Source organism: Diabrotica undecimpunctata, chromosome 6 (assembly GCF_040954645.1).
Source record: "Diabrotica undecimpunctata isolate CICGRU chromosome 6, icDiaUnde3, whole genome shotgun sequence".
NCBI classification, from domain to species: Eukaryota; Metazoa; Arthropoda; class Insecta; order Coleoptera; family Chrysomelidae; genus Diabrotica; species Diabrotica undecimpunctata.
This window is the reverse complement of record NC_092808.1, coordinates 30,556,740-30,572,883: the sequence shown is the minus strand read 5'-3', so window position 1 is coordinate 30,572,883 and position 16,144 is coordinate 30,556,740. Positions and strand designations below refer to the sequence as shown.

Here is a 16,144-nt window from a genome sequence, read left to right as displayed (position 1 = left end):
AAACATACTTCATATGATGCTGCTAAGCTTGATGATTGAACAGCTGTCGGTTTTGTTAATAGAGATTTTTGTTTATTCAATTTAGCTTTAAGTTCTTTTGCAAGAGTATTGCGAGCTTCACCCTGATATTTGTCGTATTTTGTTTTGGGCTGGGTTTCATAATGCCTACTAATACATATTGTATTCTTTTGATAGCGCGAGTACTTGACAACAAATAATGCACTGAGGTTTGCCTTTTAATTCGATGAAGAAATATTGATTTTCCCATTTTCCTTGGAACGTACAATTCTCTTCGAAAATTTTGCGTTTTTTGGCACTACTCATTCTGAATTTAACATTCAATTTATTCGCCACTGTTTATTCAACACGACACGTGCAGCTGACTGAAGCTAACTGCTCGCTCATCGGGAGTGGGTGTTCAAGATTAACTACTTTCTTAAGATTACGGAAAGTTAGGCAGGGTTGAAACAGGTAAAAGTTATCGATGGCAATATTTTTTAAATGTGTTTGCGGGGGCCGCGGTTTAATGAGCGTCGGGCCGCATGTGGCCCGCGTGCCTTAGGTTGGACCACACTGAAATAGACCATTCCAAACGAATTTAAAAAATACGTATTTAATATCGCTGTTACACGCTACCAGTAAAGGTACAAATACCTAAACATTTTTCAAATTTATATAGTTTTTGACGTTGCGGAGAAAGTTTGTCATAAATACTAGAGAAACAAAGGCGTCTTATGCCCATGAAAAGATCTTCAATATATCTAGTCCATACTTGTTTTATTTTAATTGGGTTATTGTTTTTGTCAATTAATCGGTTAGGAGTGTTTGTTCGTATTTTCCAGATAATTCCCTGACTTTTTTTCCAGATCTCTAAGAGGAAACTGGAGATGAGCTGGCTTCGACTCAATATATTTATGGAGTATGATATAAGAAAAATGAGAGGTATGTTAGCTGTTTTCAAATATTGAAGTTGTAAAACAGCTCACATACCGTGGCGTATAGGTAACTGAGAACGGCAACGAGCAGGAAATAAGGAAAACGATAATGCTTGCTAACAAAGTATACTTCTCTCAGTCGCTGGTTTTTGGATCCAAAGACATCCATGAGGAAGTAAAGTTCAAAATATATAAAACCATTAAACGACCAACACGCCCAATATACAACATATGACGCAGAAACATGTACCATGACAGACAGAACAATAAACCTTATTAATACTTAAGAAAGAAATATATTGAGAACGATATTGAGATCTATCTGCTACAATGATATGTGAAAAATAAGGTTCAGTCAATCAATACTACAAAGAACCCTCCCAAAGAAAAATATAAAGATCCACACTTAGTGGAACTATAGTGGGACGTCGATCAGTAGGAAGATCAAGGAAGAGGTGGATCGATGAAGTGAGAACCGATACTAAAGAAACATTGAAGATGGATAACTGGAGGAGAGCAGCCAAGGAAAGGGATGCTTGGAGGCGTATGCTGGGAGAGGCCAGGGCTCGAAGTGGGCGGTAGCGCATTAGAGAGAGAGAGAGAGAGAGAGAGAGAGAGAGAGAGAGAGAGAGAGAGGGATGGGGACTCATTGCTGAGGTCTTTCCTCTTTTTATCCTTTTCCCCACCGTTCCGCAAAACACAATGAAGAAATTTATACGAAGGATACTGCTACGTACTTTGCCATTAAAGAGTATCCAGACTAAGATATATAAATTTATTATACAGGGTGGTTGAACACATTTTTAAAAAAACCCAGCGAGAGTTAATTTTTTATTAAAGGAGAACACATTTTTCCGGTATTTTTGATTATTTTACTTTCACCGCCAAGCCAGGCTAAGTATCACCCCAACATTTTTTAATGGCAATGGGGGGTCAAATAGGCAATTCCCGATTATACACGAGTCTTTAAATTTTTAAATTGGGTCCAGTACTTTATTTGATTTATTAAAGAAGAAAATCTTCTATAGTAGAAGCCACAGTTAGAATGCAGTGTTGGTCTCACGGCGCGCAGCGATGCCGCTCATGTCGGCACAGTGGTAGGTGTGTGGTAGTTTGGCGATAGACTGAGAAATCAGGACCGTACGCGTTTCTTTTCAAAAATCTTTACTCATTAATTTAACTGAGTTAAATAAGAGAATAAACAAAAAAAAACAAATTAATTCGATAAAAAATGCCTGTATACATAACATATCTAATACCCCGTAAATACTTATATACAAACATACAAAAAAACTACAAGCAGTTTACCCTATACGACACGATAAATATATAGGGGAAAGGTGGGCAAAATGGGGTACGTAAGATTTGAACTTACATATTTCATACACGGTATTAAAAATTATTTGTTTCAAGCTGTAAGCGTAATCTCTATGAAATAATAAGTAAAAAAATAATATTGCGTGACATAGTAGTTTTGACGTTTCTGATGTATACTAATATTTTGACGCATGTGTCATTTGCCCCATTTTGCCCCACCTATGGGACAGAACAGGGTACCTCCTAAAAGCTAAAGTCAGAAGGTAAAAACTATCTTTATTTTTGTATTCATAAGTATTGAACAATAAAATACATATGTATCTTTAATTATTTTCGCATAGAGCGCATAAGTGTGTAGCATCATCGTCATCTTCATCAACTCCTGCACACGAATTATGTGCCCATTTGGAGCATGATCGGCAACGAATCCACCCTTCTTCAGAGAAGTCATGGCAGTATAGACACTCATCTTCTGCAGCCTCTTCTTCGCTATCAGATGAAGCAGGAGTAGGAATTGGCATTTTTTTCTGAATAGTAGATGATGTTTTTTGTTGTTTGGCTGGTTTAACAGTGCCTTTTTTATTTTTAAGCAGATTTCTTTTTACGGTTTGGTCTGCTTTTCCTTGCCTTTGATTTTCAGCATTCCGCAACTCGTCCTTATATGGCGATGATGTCAAAATCACAGTTTTTCCACGTTTTCTGGTAGTCCTTTTACTTGTCTGTTATACTTTGGGAATTGGCAAAATGATTTGGGGACTAGCACCTTTAAAACTACTACAATTCAGATCTGGTTGAGAAGTTGAGTAAATGGAAGATTGTGCCGAAGTCGATGGACTGAAAATATTTTGTACAATCATGGATGGTTGGGACGAAGTTAGATGGATGGAAGTTAGATGTTGCTGGCCTGGAGGTGACTGAGCAGAATCTTTGAAAGCTGTAGTACTCTGGACTTGCATCTCCCTTGTATCATTGAGAGAAAGTTCAATGTTTGTCGTTGCAGAAGGTAAGAAATCTTCATCTATAAAAACATTCATGTCACATGGCCAGATTCCAGTTTTTCGAAAACCATTTATAGCTGTGCTCATCGCTGCAGCCTGTATAAAAGCGGCCCCAAATAACGAAACTATCTGAAACAAGGTAACGACTTTTCCAGGATTATATCTCAACCATTTACGTACTTCATCCTCGTAGTACTTACTTAACGGTTTCATAAATGCCACGTCTAGTGGTTGAAGTTGGTGAGAACAATGGGCCGGAAAACACAACAAAATTACCCCATTATCTCGTGCAAGATCAATTAATTCCAAGCTCTTGGTATGGGTGGAGTGTCCATCTAAAACAAGCAGAATTGGTTTCTCTTTTTTGGCTCCGGTAAAAGAAATAAATCTTTGAAACCAAACAACAAACAGTTCCTTGGTCATCCACCCAGTCTCCTGAACCTCAGCAAACGCACCCGATGGAAGTCCAGTCTGGAATTCTTGCTGCATGCGTTTTATGGGAAAAATTAACATTGGGGGAACATATGTCCCGCTAGCGGAGAAACAAATTTCAGCGGTAACAATTTGACCTCGTTCAGCTGAAGTTAAAATTCCGACCTGACGACGTCCTTTCTTGGAAATTACTTTAGAATGACCTTTAGGATTTACTGTTAAGCCCGTTTCGTCGCAGTTATATATTCTATCCCCTGTTAACTGATGGGTATCCAAAATATTTGAAAGAAGGTCGAAAAATTGTTTTACTGCGACTTTATTAAACCCCATTGCTCTAGCTGACGAGGTAGCTTCTGGCTTTCGTAAGCTAAGATTAGGATGCCTATTCAAGAATCCGTTTACCCAGTCTAAACCTGCTTTTGAATTTTTAAACGGATGAACAATATTGTTGCGTTCTGCTAAATCAAAAGCAAGTTCTCTTAATTCATTCATGGTCAGATCAAATAGTTGAGCTTCCACGGTGGTCAAATAAACTGCTAGTTCTGCTTCTTGTTCTATTGAAAAGAACCATTTATAACGTCCAAGCGTTTTCTGAATTTTGTATTCGGAATTGTTTCGCTTTTTTTTAACGTAGCGCTCTAATGTTGTTTGGGGTATATTAAATTGCTCAGCCGCTTTCTTATATCCCATGAAACCATCTATAACTAGTTGTACTGCCTCGTGCATCTGTTGTTCACTCCAACTTTGTTGTCGATCTGTTTTTCTTTTATAATTTCTTACCATTATTATCTGAAGAAAAATAAAATGTAATTAGAATAATCAAACACCAAACATATCAATTCATGGGGCAAAATGGGGTAGTACCCCATTTTGCCCTAGTTTTGCCTCGTTTTGCCCCAGCTGCATATTTGTGATTATAGTACAATAATAAATTTAATAACACTTGAAACGTAATAATACTAACAAAATTATAAGTTCACACCTTAGACAATGACATGAAATAAATAGCTATTGAGTGAATATAATTCCAGTCTACTTACTTTTGTAAACGAAATATGTAAATATTGCAATACCACTATCAATCCTCACCATTCAACGAATTCATCGACTTTGGCGCGCTGTACAGCCAAACGGCGGCATCAGGTGATGTCGTACCACGTGAACATGAAATTCCTGGAGATGTAGCTCAATTGCACTAGTGGTTTGGAAAATAAGAGGGGTACCCCGTTTTGCCACACTACCCCGTTTTGCCCCCCCTTCCCTACATAAATTACACAAGAAGATCATAACTAATATGTACAGTACGTACAGTACTAAAAAAAAAACAAATAAGCATTAAATCTGAGATATTTCTCATTAATTAATACTAATCGCAATCCACACTTTCTTGAAGTGGTTCACATAATTATGCCACTGCTCTTTAGATCGCATTGGTAAGCCTCTTTTATCAACCGTTCTAGCGTTTTTTCTTTCAAATCGACGTTGTTTGAATCCAAATACCTTTTCACTTGACTCCAGACCATCTTAATCGGGTTCAGCTCGCGATGGTAAAGCGGCAGTCTCAAAATCTTAACACCATATTTTTCCGCAATTGTTTCAATTTTGTACTTGTCGTATTAGTCTCTAAATGCGGCCGCAGTATTCGGTAATTCACTTTTTAGGTAATCTTCCTCCAAGAAAATGTTCTTTTCGAATAGCCAATCCCTGATTTGCCATTTATTCCACAATTTTTTCGGGAAATCAAATTTGCGGAAGTGGTATGACGCGTTATCCAAAACGACAACGTTTTCTTTGTCTTTCGGAAAGTGTTGAATTAACGTCTTCTCAAACCATTCTTCATATATATATTCCCGCCTATTTCGTCGGGGTAATCAGCGGTTCTTTTCTTGACCAAGAAATTAATTCGGCCCATGTCACAAAACCAGTTTCACCTCCAGCATGAAGAAGAACAAACCGAGGACCCCTTTGGGTTGGAGCTTTCAGTGCAGTAGAGAACCTTTTATGAAGGCATCTCGTGGATTATTTATCGTTGTGTCCCTCCATTCCTCTTTGACTGAAGCACCGACGTTAGTCCAAGACTCATCGGTATAAACAAGGTTTACATTGTTTCCTTTTTCCTTAATGTTTTTATTTGTCTGAGGTACTTGTGTCTCCAGGATATGATATCTTTTTTTTCCATCATTATCGAATCTCGACTCTTTTACCATATTCAAAACCCATGTCATTTAGTAGCCTACGAAATGGGGTTTTTGAAAAAGCTGGTAGATCCTCATCATCCTTCACATTACGCTGTCGACGGTTGGTGGTATATTTTTCAAAAAAATCATGGACAATTTTCCTTATTCGAGATTTCACTCCTTCATCGTAAGTATTCTTACGTGAATTGGACTGGAAACTGTTTTTCTTCCTTTTTGTACCGGTTTCAGTTCGCCTTGCTGGGCCTATCCGCGGATGTCATTAATTTTGCAAACACTCACACCGAACATTATTGAAACTTTTTCCACAGTAATAGTCAAGCTGTCACGTTTTTTAAGTTCAGATGATAGTTCAATAAATTTAACACCACACGTTTTACTTGCACACTAACAGTCATACCCTGTTTGAAATTCACGACAAATATTGGCAACGGCTTCATGATGTAGGAGGTACTCGTTGTTGAAGCTGTCATAGCAGTGGTTGCTGCTGAAGATACTGTAGTAGATTCATTTCTATTTGAAAATGTAGTAGTTGGGACAGCTGTATCTGAGTTATTTACAGTTACTGAGCAACTACTGGAAACGTGGCAATGTTTTGCATGGAAACATACATAGTCTAGCGTTAAAAAAAATCGATTGTTAATGTCGTCATACGTTATGACAATGGAATCGGGCAATGGGATTGTGAGTGGGGATGTGTAAATATGTCGACGGAAACTAAGTACATGTTTGTATTCCGGATTGGTGGTTCCCATTCGCAAAAATGACATAGATGAAGTTAGTTTTGTAGTCTTTCACTTGGAGTAATTAGTCTATTGGACTTGAATTTGTATATTGTTTACAGTGATGAAACCTCCATTGTTTAAAAAAAATCATCTACGATTTGTTTGCTTGAGAAATAAATACAGATATGATTGTTGGTGATTCTTGATGAAAAAACAATATGTTTTGGACTAACTAGAGTGCCTATCGCTATAAAGTATTCTTCTAATTTGATATTATTGAGAGAATTGAAAACTATTGCTTGTAGTTTGGATGGATAGATTGGTTCTTGTTGTTAACTGGCAGCAGCTGAGTAAGATAAAGGTGGTTGTGAAGTAGATTAAGATAATTCATCGTTATTCTCAGTAACATAAAATTCCATTTATAATCACCATTTGATTATCCTAACTATGGACCTGTTCCGCTTCAGGTTTTGGTAATTACCTTTGGTGATAAAAACTGGTGTCATGTACTCACAGATCTTATTTCTTCGATGCACAATGAACTAACACTATAACACTATGCTGCTGCAGTGTAAGAATTTTACGATTGTTATTATTATGTAAATTTCACAATTTGTCAGGATAGATCAAAAATGCTTATTCGATATCGGAACCGGACTCGCTTTATCCAATTTTGGTTGTGACTATATAATATGCACCTTTACTCACCTCAAATAAGTCGATAAATATACACTATACCAAAAATTAAATATTGTATAAACTGCACTAAATACGTCAACAAAGCACTTTTACTAACTGATTTTCTTTAACTAAATACCTATGAATTACAATAAAAATTCAAAATACCGAATTTTGATTCATCAACGTGCACTTAAATAACAGTAAAAATTTCAAGGTTAAACGCATTACACTTTGCATTTTTCATAAATTCCGTCTGATAAAGTAGTCATTTGTTTGTTTCTTATTTCAAATATTGGTTTGTAATAAAAACCATACATTCTTAGTGAATAGTTTTTTAAACAATTGTTAATAATTAGGTTCAAGATATTTCCACATAAAATCAAACTGGTAAACAAATTGAATGACATAAATATTAGGTGTACAAACAGTCGCATAAGCTTGACCTAAAATCTTCTCCATAATGATTAGAGGTAGAGTATGTTTCAACTGTAGTGGCGGAAATTTCTAGGAACAGTCTGAGGAACAGAAGCCTCACCAAACAAAGCAGTGGTGTTCCAAAAAATATTTATGATTTAAATCAAATTGTTAAAGGTACACACAATTTATTAAACAATGATATTAGATTATATTTTTGGCAGTCTGTCTGTTCTCAAGTCTGTCACGGTTGCTTTCCTTTTAGCTAGTGTTATAGTTGGAAATTTTAGTGAATTATTTGACTCTGCGTTTGTTAACATACTTGCTTGTTGAATGATCCTTTCTACTGTACGTAAAGACACTCCAGCAGATTCACTCGCATGTTGTTTAATACTGGTTCGATTATCTTCAGGAAATAGTATTTGCATATATTTAAATGTAATTATTAAATTATATAAATATAAATAATTTATATGGAAGAAGAATGACAAAACACATATAGTAAAATTTGTTAAATGCTCGGTGGGAGCGAGACAATTATTTGGAAAGGATCAAAAAAAAAATCATCAACTGCTTTTCAGCCAACACAGGTTCGTCCAATGCAGGTAAGTGAAAAATATATAAAGTAATTATGGGTGGTTTCTAATGGCTATATAAAATAAAAATCTACGCAGTCTACGCTGCGTAGTTTTGTTGACTCATCATCTAAAGAGGACCAAGAAAATTTAGATCAGCTTTTCGCTAGAGCTATTTATGCAACAGGGACGTCATTTGCAATTGTCGAAAATAAACACTGGTAATTGTTTTTCAAACATTTCATGCTAACACGGTATTTACTTTCAAACAAACTGCTACATGCAGAGCATGAAAGTGTCGATATACAAATATTAAAGTGAAGATTGCTGAATCTACTGTTCTTGGAACGAAGATAGATGGTTGGAGTAACCGAAGGAATGAGCTAATACTAAACTTTATTATCACCACTCTATCTCCAGTTTTTTTATAAAACTTTGTCCAGACACTAATCGACATACAGCAGAATATTTGTCTGAAAAAATATGTGAAGTTTTAGAAGAAATAGGACCCCAACAATTTCAAGCTGTAGTGACTGATGTCATGGTTAAGGCCAGGAACCTAATTTATGAGAAGTACAAACATAAATCTATTTATGGGTGTATTAAAGTATTAAGAAATTAAAGCCATCATTAAAGATATCAACAACTCTGACATTTTGTCAGCCACTTTTAAAAAAATTCAGCTTGAAAAAAGTGAAACAAAGGTAGCACTTATTTTTAAACTGCCAGTTAAAACTCGTTGGAGATCAATTATTTATAATTTAAAGAGTCTCCTTGATACAAAGTTTTGGCGGTTGGAAAGAGTGTTGAAGATATTCTCAGTAGACGAATTGTAAGGTTGATTTTGGATGTGGAGGTATTTTGAGTAAGGGTATCAAAATTGTATATAAATCCTATTGTTGACTATATTTCTAAATTAGAGTCAGACAAGCCTCGAATGAGTCAGGTAACTGAGTGTTATTTTAACTTAGAAAATCAAATGTATAAAGAACTATCTTCAAGTCCATTATGAAAACAAGAAGAAAAAGCAATAAAAATGTTTGTCTCTAAAAGGAAAAAAATGGCAGAGAAGAACAAGTTGAGGGAACTAAGTTGAGGGGTACGAAATAATGGCAGATTTGACACTTTATCGGTCTAAGGAGGGATTTTTTCTAAACCCATATGTTGTAAAATCAATTGAAAAACTAGACCCAATCATATGGTGGAAAGGTACATGTTTCGGAACAAAATTAACTAAAATAGCAGTGGATATATTAAGCATGCCTTCATCCAGTGCAGCGACTGAGTGAAGTTTCAGTACTTATGGTTTTATCCACTCCTCTAAAAGAAATCGATTTACTGCTGAACGGGCTGGTAAAGTAATTTTTATTATTCACAATTTAAAATTGTTAGACGTAGACCAATCCATTACTGAGCTGGCGACTCGTGAAAAACAAAATTCCACAACTTCTCATCAGTATATTGCAATGCAGAATGTAGATGACCAGGATGAGCTAATGATAGAAATTGATTCTGAATCTGAGGCCTCATCTTTTGAAGATTAGATCACCACATCCATTATTTGCCGTTAAGAAGAAAATTTAATTTTTTTATCAAATAATATAAATAAATTTTATGTTTTCTATTGTTTTTGTATTTTTTTATATATAATGAACACTTGTTTCGTCCCATAATTTTGTATATAATTTCATGATTGTTAATACCCTATTTCATCTTTAACAATATCCCTAAGCTCGTTATAGGGTTCATTCTCAGAAAATTCTCCATATCGAGAATATTCTCCGATTTTTCATTCTCGAGAATTTGAGAATTTTCCATCACTACAAACGCCAGATCATTAACAGACCAGTATTTGCTTTAAACGAAATACAACTATAGTTCATTTCACCGATTTTGTCTCAAGAGCGAAATCATACTCGAGACATATTTAGAGTTATATCTCTGTCAGATACAGGCTCTGTGAGACTAAAGTTAGAATTTCAAACACAGGCGTCTGATTTTTAATTCAGAACCTAGACAACTGCATCTAGTTTCACCGGTAAATAGAAAATATTTAGCGTCATATTTATAGATCACTGGAATTTATTTGAAACCTTAAAATTTGTTTACATTTAAAGATTTTAAAGTTTTCCATATATATTTTAGACCAGCGGTTCTCAACCTTTTAGCACTGGCGCCCCCTTTAAACACTGAATATAGCTCACGTCTCCCCTCCAGTCAATAATTGGTTGGTTCAAGTTAGAACAGTGAAATTGTGAAACTGACGATGCCAACTTTATGTTAGCAAAAGTTGGAATTCTAAATAAAAATCCAGATATATTTAAATCCGAAAGTTGATTTGATGTCTCATTAAACTTAACATTGTTTATTTATTTGAGAAAAAGAATAATAAAAAAATCAAATACGCATATAAAGTTGGAAGTCTTATATGAGGGTTTTTGCACTTTCAATGAGAGGGTTGGCATTGTCTGTTCTTGACAAGTTTTTCGATATTCGGTTGAAACTGTGTCAGAGCACACCTCAAGTCACTTTCAACGTCCATCCTTGAACGGCATTTTAATTTTATATACGCCAATGCCACTTCTGGGTAAACAGGAAAGTAGGTTAACCAAAATTCTTCCAAGTCCATGTTTGCAGAATCTGCTTTTGCTTGTGAATCACATTTTAGGTCAATTGCCTGCTCTTGAAGGTTAACTGGAAGAATGTCAACTTCGATATGAAAAGGATCTCTCGTCAACTTAAATTCCCAGTTTTCTGAGCTAACATCTGGAAAGTACTTTCGAATTTGATTTCTTCCAAATGCCTTGATATGACGTCTTTCAAATCAGAAACTAGATGTAGTGGAAGGGTTTGAATATCATCGAGGAGGTCGTTCAGTTTAGGAAAAAAGGAAAAGTTTGGCTTGGAACTGTGAAGGCGGCGTTACCAAAGCGATATTTTTTCTATAAACAGATTCAGGACATTAAGTGTTTCAAAAAAGTCAGACAAATAAGCCAAGTAAAAGATATTTTTATCATCTGTAAATCTTCTGTGAAGATCTTCTTGTTTTGAAGTCATTAACAAAATTTCAACTTCTGACTTTAAACTGAATAATCTTGCAAGCATATCCTTTGGATAACCACCGGACTTCTGTGTGAAACAGCAGGGTTTTCTGATCACTATTCAGTTCTTGACATAGTGCCTGAAAGAGCATAGTGTGTAATGCGCTGGATTTGATGTGGTTAACTATTTTAATTGCTAAGTTTACTATGTGACGTTGAGAGGTTCAGGCAAAGTCTGATTAGCTAAAGCTTGTCTGTGAATAATGCAGTGAAAAACAATTATCCTAGGGTTCTTCTTTTTTGTCTATTCCATAAATTCAGATCGACATCCTGTCATGGCTTGGGCCCCATAAGTACATATACCAATTACTTTCTCCCATGGAAGTTCATTGATTACTAAAAAATCTTCAAGAGCAGAAAATATGTCAATGGCTTTAGTTGTTGTTTCAAAAGATGTTGAAAACAATATTTCCTCCAGGAACCAATTTCTGTCAATAAATCGACAGTAAACAATAACTGTGCATGCTTTGAAATATCAGTTTCGCCACACTACAAAGAAAAAAACGGTGAACCTTTTAATTTTTGCAATAGTTGGTTTTTCAAATCCAGAGCCACGTCATCAATTCCAAGTTTTACTGTGTCGTTTGAGAGAGAAATTTTTTCTACTTTCTTACAACTGTCTTCACTAAGTACGGTACTACAAGCAGTAAGTAAACAAGGTTTAATTAGTGACTCACCAATAGTATGTGGTTTCTTGTCTTTAACTATCAAAAGTGCTATTTTGTATGATGCTTCCACAGATTTCTCATTTTCAATACGAAAATTTGCAGAAGAGTCAAGTTTCATACGTTTTAGGCTCCTTTTTTTGGCAATAAAAAATTCTGGGCCTTTATCTTTCAAAGAAGAATGGTTTGTAATTAGATGCCGTTCCAAACCCCCGGGGCGCTTTGCATCATTACTAAGAACAGCATGGCAGTTGACACACTGAGGTAACTTACTGCCGTTTTTCTCCATAAAGGTAAAACCATAATTGATACAATAGTTTGAATACAATCTTTTCTTTGGAAGTGACTTAGCAATTTTCAAAGCTGTCACACAACACTATTAAACAATTCACAAACAATCACTCTGTTATTAAATAACGATTACACTGATTGCTACAAATAGCACACAGACGCTGTCGACTGAGACTGACGCGTGAGACGGAGTCACTGAATTGGAGCCAGGAGTGCTTGCAATACAGTGTTGGTAAATATACTTTGCACTCCTACGATGTTGCCATACACAAGACTGTCGTGTTTAACTCAGGTTGTGTGTTTGAGTAAAACGATTTTAATCACGTTTAAATAAAGAAATATTTTTAAACAAAATAAAAATACGAAATACAAAATATTTTGTTTTTTAACAAAATATATATTTTTTTATTTTAATTTTTTTTTCTTTGTACCCTCACGCCTCCCCTGAAATTCTCTCACGCCACCCCAAGGGGGCGCGCCCCTCAGGTTGAGAACCACTGTTTTAGACTGTAGTAAACACAATTATAAACATCGGACAAATTATGCCTAATACATTGTTTTGGGATATGTATATTTTATAATGATTGTGTTTCAAAGATTGGGAATATTACTGAAATCAAGAGTCTACTAGTGGAGTTTAAAGCAGACATATTAAGATATTAGGACAATTTGATATTGAACTGAACTCAGCAATAAATTAAATCAACTTGATTCCATTACAACAATGGAATTTATCCACAGTATTGTCAATGAAGCCGCTGACCGCATATCTCGTTCCAAACAATTTTTGTAGACGCGCCCCTGAACTTACAGGAGACGCACAAAGTAAAAATGATCATGATAGGAATAAAATTAATTTAGTCCCAGAAGTCATCGGATGTCAAGAAAGTCCTATTAAATTTTAGAGTCGGTAAACCGAATAAAATTGAATGTTATCCCCGCATGATAAAAGTGATAATGAGTTCTGAATACCACAATTGAAAAATTCTTCGTAACAAAAATAAACTTTTGGAAAACAAATCTACTGAAACTTATTATGTTATTACCTATGCAGCAACTTCGGTTAAGGAACTTCGTACTGAGCTTGAAACTCGTAAAAATAATGGAGAAAATGACCTTACGAATAAATATGTGATTGGCTGTCCAAAGATAATGAAATTTCGTTCATAATTCTCTTGCACCAAAATTTACAGATTGACTTCTTATTTATACGAATCTAAACTCCCTTGTGTCCAAATTTAATGAATTTATAAGTATTGTTCAACTTTTAAAACCTCATATTATTCTCCTAACAGAAACGTGGCTTAATTCTTCTATCACCGATGCTATTGTAAACATTGATAATTTTACTATATTTCGTAGAGACAGAGGTACTCGTCAAGGGGGATGAGTCTGTATCTAATTAGCAAATGAAATTACTAATACTTTTTCCATCAGTAATAAAACAATAGACGTACCAGGTATAGAAATTATCCACTTACTTAAAGTTTGCATAACAATATACCGACCTCCGGATACAGTATTTACTCAGGACAATATGTTTATTGACAAACTTAAGAAATTAGTATCCTTTGAAAATCTCATTGTTCTTGGAGATTTCAATTTTCCGGAGATTAGCTTCACAAATGACGATCAATTAATTTCTACATTTGAAGTGTCCTCTCCTGTGGGTCTCCTATGCCTCTACTGATTTCTTTAATGTAAATTCAGTTTTATCCCAGTTAAACCGGCAATCTATTCTCCTTAATCACTCTGATCCATCGTCAATGTGAGTCTCTTTTCTTCATATTGCTATTACAACAATTTTTTTGATCATATAACCAAACAGCAGCTGTACAGAAATCGACTAAAACCTTGAATTAACCTTTCAGCTGCCCGCTTAATTCGACTGAAGCGAAAGCTTTGATGAAGATATAAATTCACTGGTTCCCTTGATGATTTTTTAGCTCACCTTAATTTTTCTAACCGAGTCAAACGATCGTTGCTAAAGTCTTCTTCTTCTTCTTCTTTTTATACAGACATGACTCTGTCTGTTTTTCAATGTGCCTTTTCAATGTTCAAAGTTGTCATTTCATCGTTTGCGTGGTCTTCCTACTGATCGTCTTCCTATTGGGGAACCGTCTCTCGAACCTCTAGATATTTAAACTCCATCACTTGTTCTAAGATCTGACCTTCTAGCTCCAATTTACATCTTAGTAAATTTGATGTTATAACCATGCATTTTGTCTTTGTTGGGGAAATTAACATGTTAAATTTTCTGGCTGTTATATTAAATTGGTGCAGCATTCGTTGTAAATCATCTTCACTTTGGGAGAGTAGTATTGCGTCGTCTGCATAGCAGATTATTTAGTTGTTTTTCTCCCATTTGGTATCCTTTTTTAGTTCTTACTTTTTTTATTATTTCATACATGATCAGGTTGAACAATAGAGGACTCAGGGAATCTCCCTGTCTTATCCCATTACCAGCTTCAATAGGGTCGGTTAGTTCCATTTTCGCTGATAATACGAATTTATATGTAAATCCAGTTATTAACCAACATGTTTTTCAACACGATGTTGACGCAATATTCGAATGGTCCTCAGAAAGGTTACTCCCGCTTAACATTAAAAAATGCGTTGTTTTACATATCGGCAAAAATAACCCATCATTATCGTACTTCATTGACATCCTTTAAACTCGGTAACCTCCCACAACGATCTCGAAGTGATAATTAATAGTGACTTAAATTTGTCTGATCACATTTTGTCTGCGTGTAAAAGTGCAAACTCGAAACTGTTTTTGACCGTAAATGTTTTACACCTATATCTCTAACTTCTGTAAATTTTTCTCAATATACGTCAAACCTATTCGTGAGTTTGCCAGGCCAGTGTGGAGTCCAGATCTCAGTCGCGATAAAATCCTACTTAAAAATGTTCCGCGTAAAGCCACAAGACTGGCATACGGCTGTGTAAGACCTAATTAGAAAGATATACTATCCATGGCTCATCTTACGACATTCGAGCAGTGACGTCATCGAGGTGATCTAATTATGTCCTTCCGTATTTTAAAGTATAATTTTGTGACGTCATCGAGGTGATCTAATTAGGCCCTTCCGTATTTTAAAGTATAATTTTAGGAACCTAAACACCATGTTCACTTTAAATCAAGACGAAAGATTAAGAGCCCATCGTTACAAATTAAAGAGAGGACAGACTCCTGCAAGGTCCAGGGTGAACTTCTTGCCAAACAGAATATTTAATATCTCGAACAATTTGGATCAAGTCACCATATCGGCAACTAGTGTTAACATGTTTAAAAATAAAGATGTCAACCTGAAGACTAATTTAACATGAGAGTTTTTAAACTGAAGCGAATCAATATATACACAGATAACCAAGCAGTCTCTCATAGCAGCAAGAGTATGGAGCTCTCATAAGCCTTAAGGTGGACTCTAGGCTACTGTGGGAATACCGAGAGAAACTCGACAGAGTGACGAAACGGTGTTAAACTGGTGTAGGTTCCAGTTACCGGAGAATACACGGCAACAAAAGAGCTAACACACTTGCCAGAACAGGATCAACTACAAAATACTTCGGCCTAGAACCGGCCGTGCCAAAAAACATCGTCCGTGGCCGGAAAAAAACCTGGATTCGAAGACATCACTCACACTGGGAAAATATACCCGGTAAAACGCATAATAAAATGTATATTGGACATAGGCGTAGATATATTATTTGTACGTATTCCAAGCTTTTGAACATGTATATATATATATATATATATATATATATATATATATATATATATATATATATAATAATACTTCATAGTCTTC

General features: G+C 35.4%; 1 protein-coding gene across 1 annotated transcript in view; it reads right to left on the bottom strand.

The window, feature by feature from the left end:
• Positions 1-16,144, bottom strand: part of Pi3K68D (phosphatidylinositol-4-phosphate 3-kinase catalytic subunit Pi3K68D) — a 168,667-nt gene that overhangs the window by 133,693 nt on the left and 18,830 nt on the right. The gene's annotated exons all lie outside the window — the stretch shown is intronic.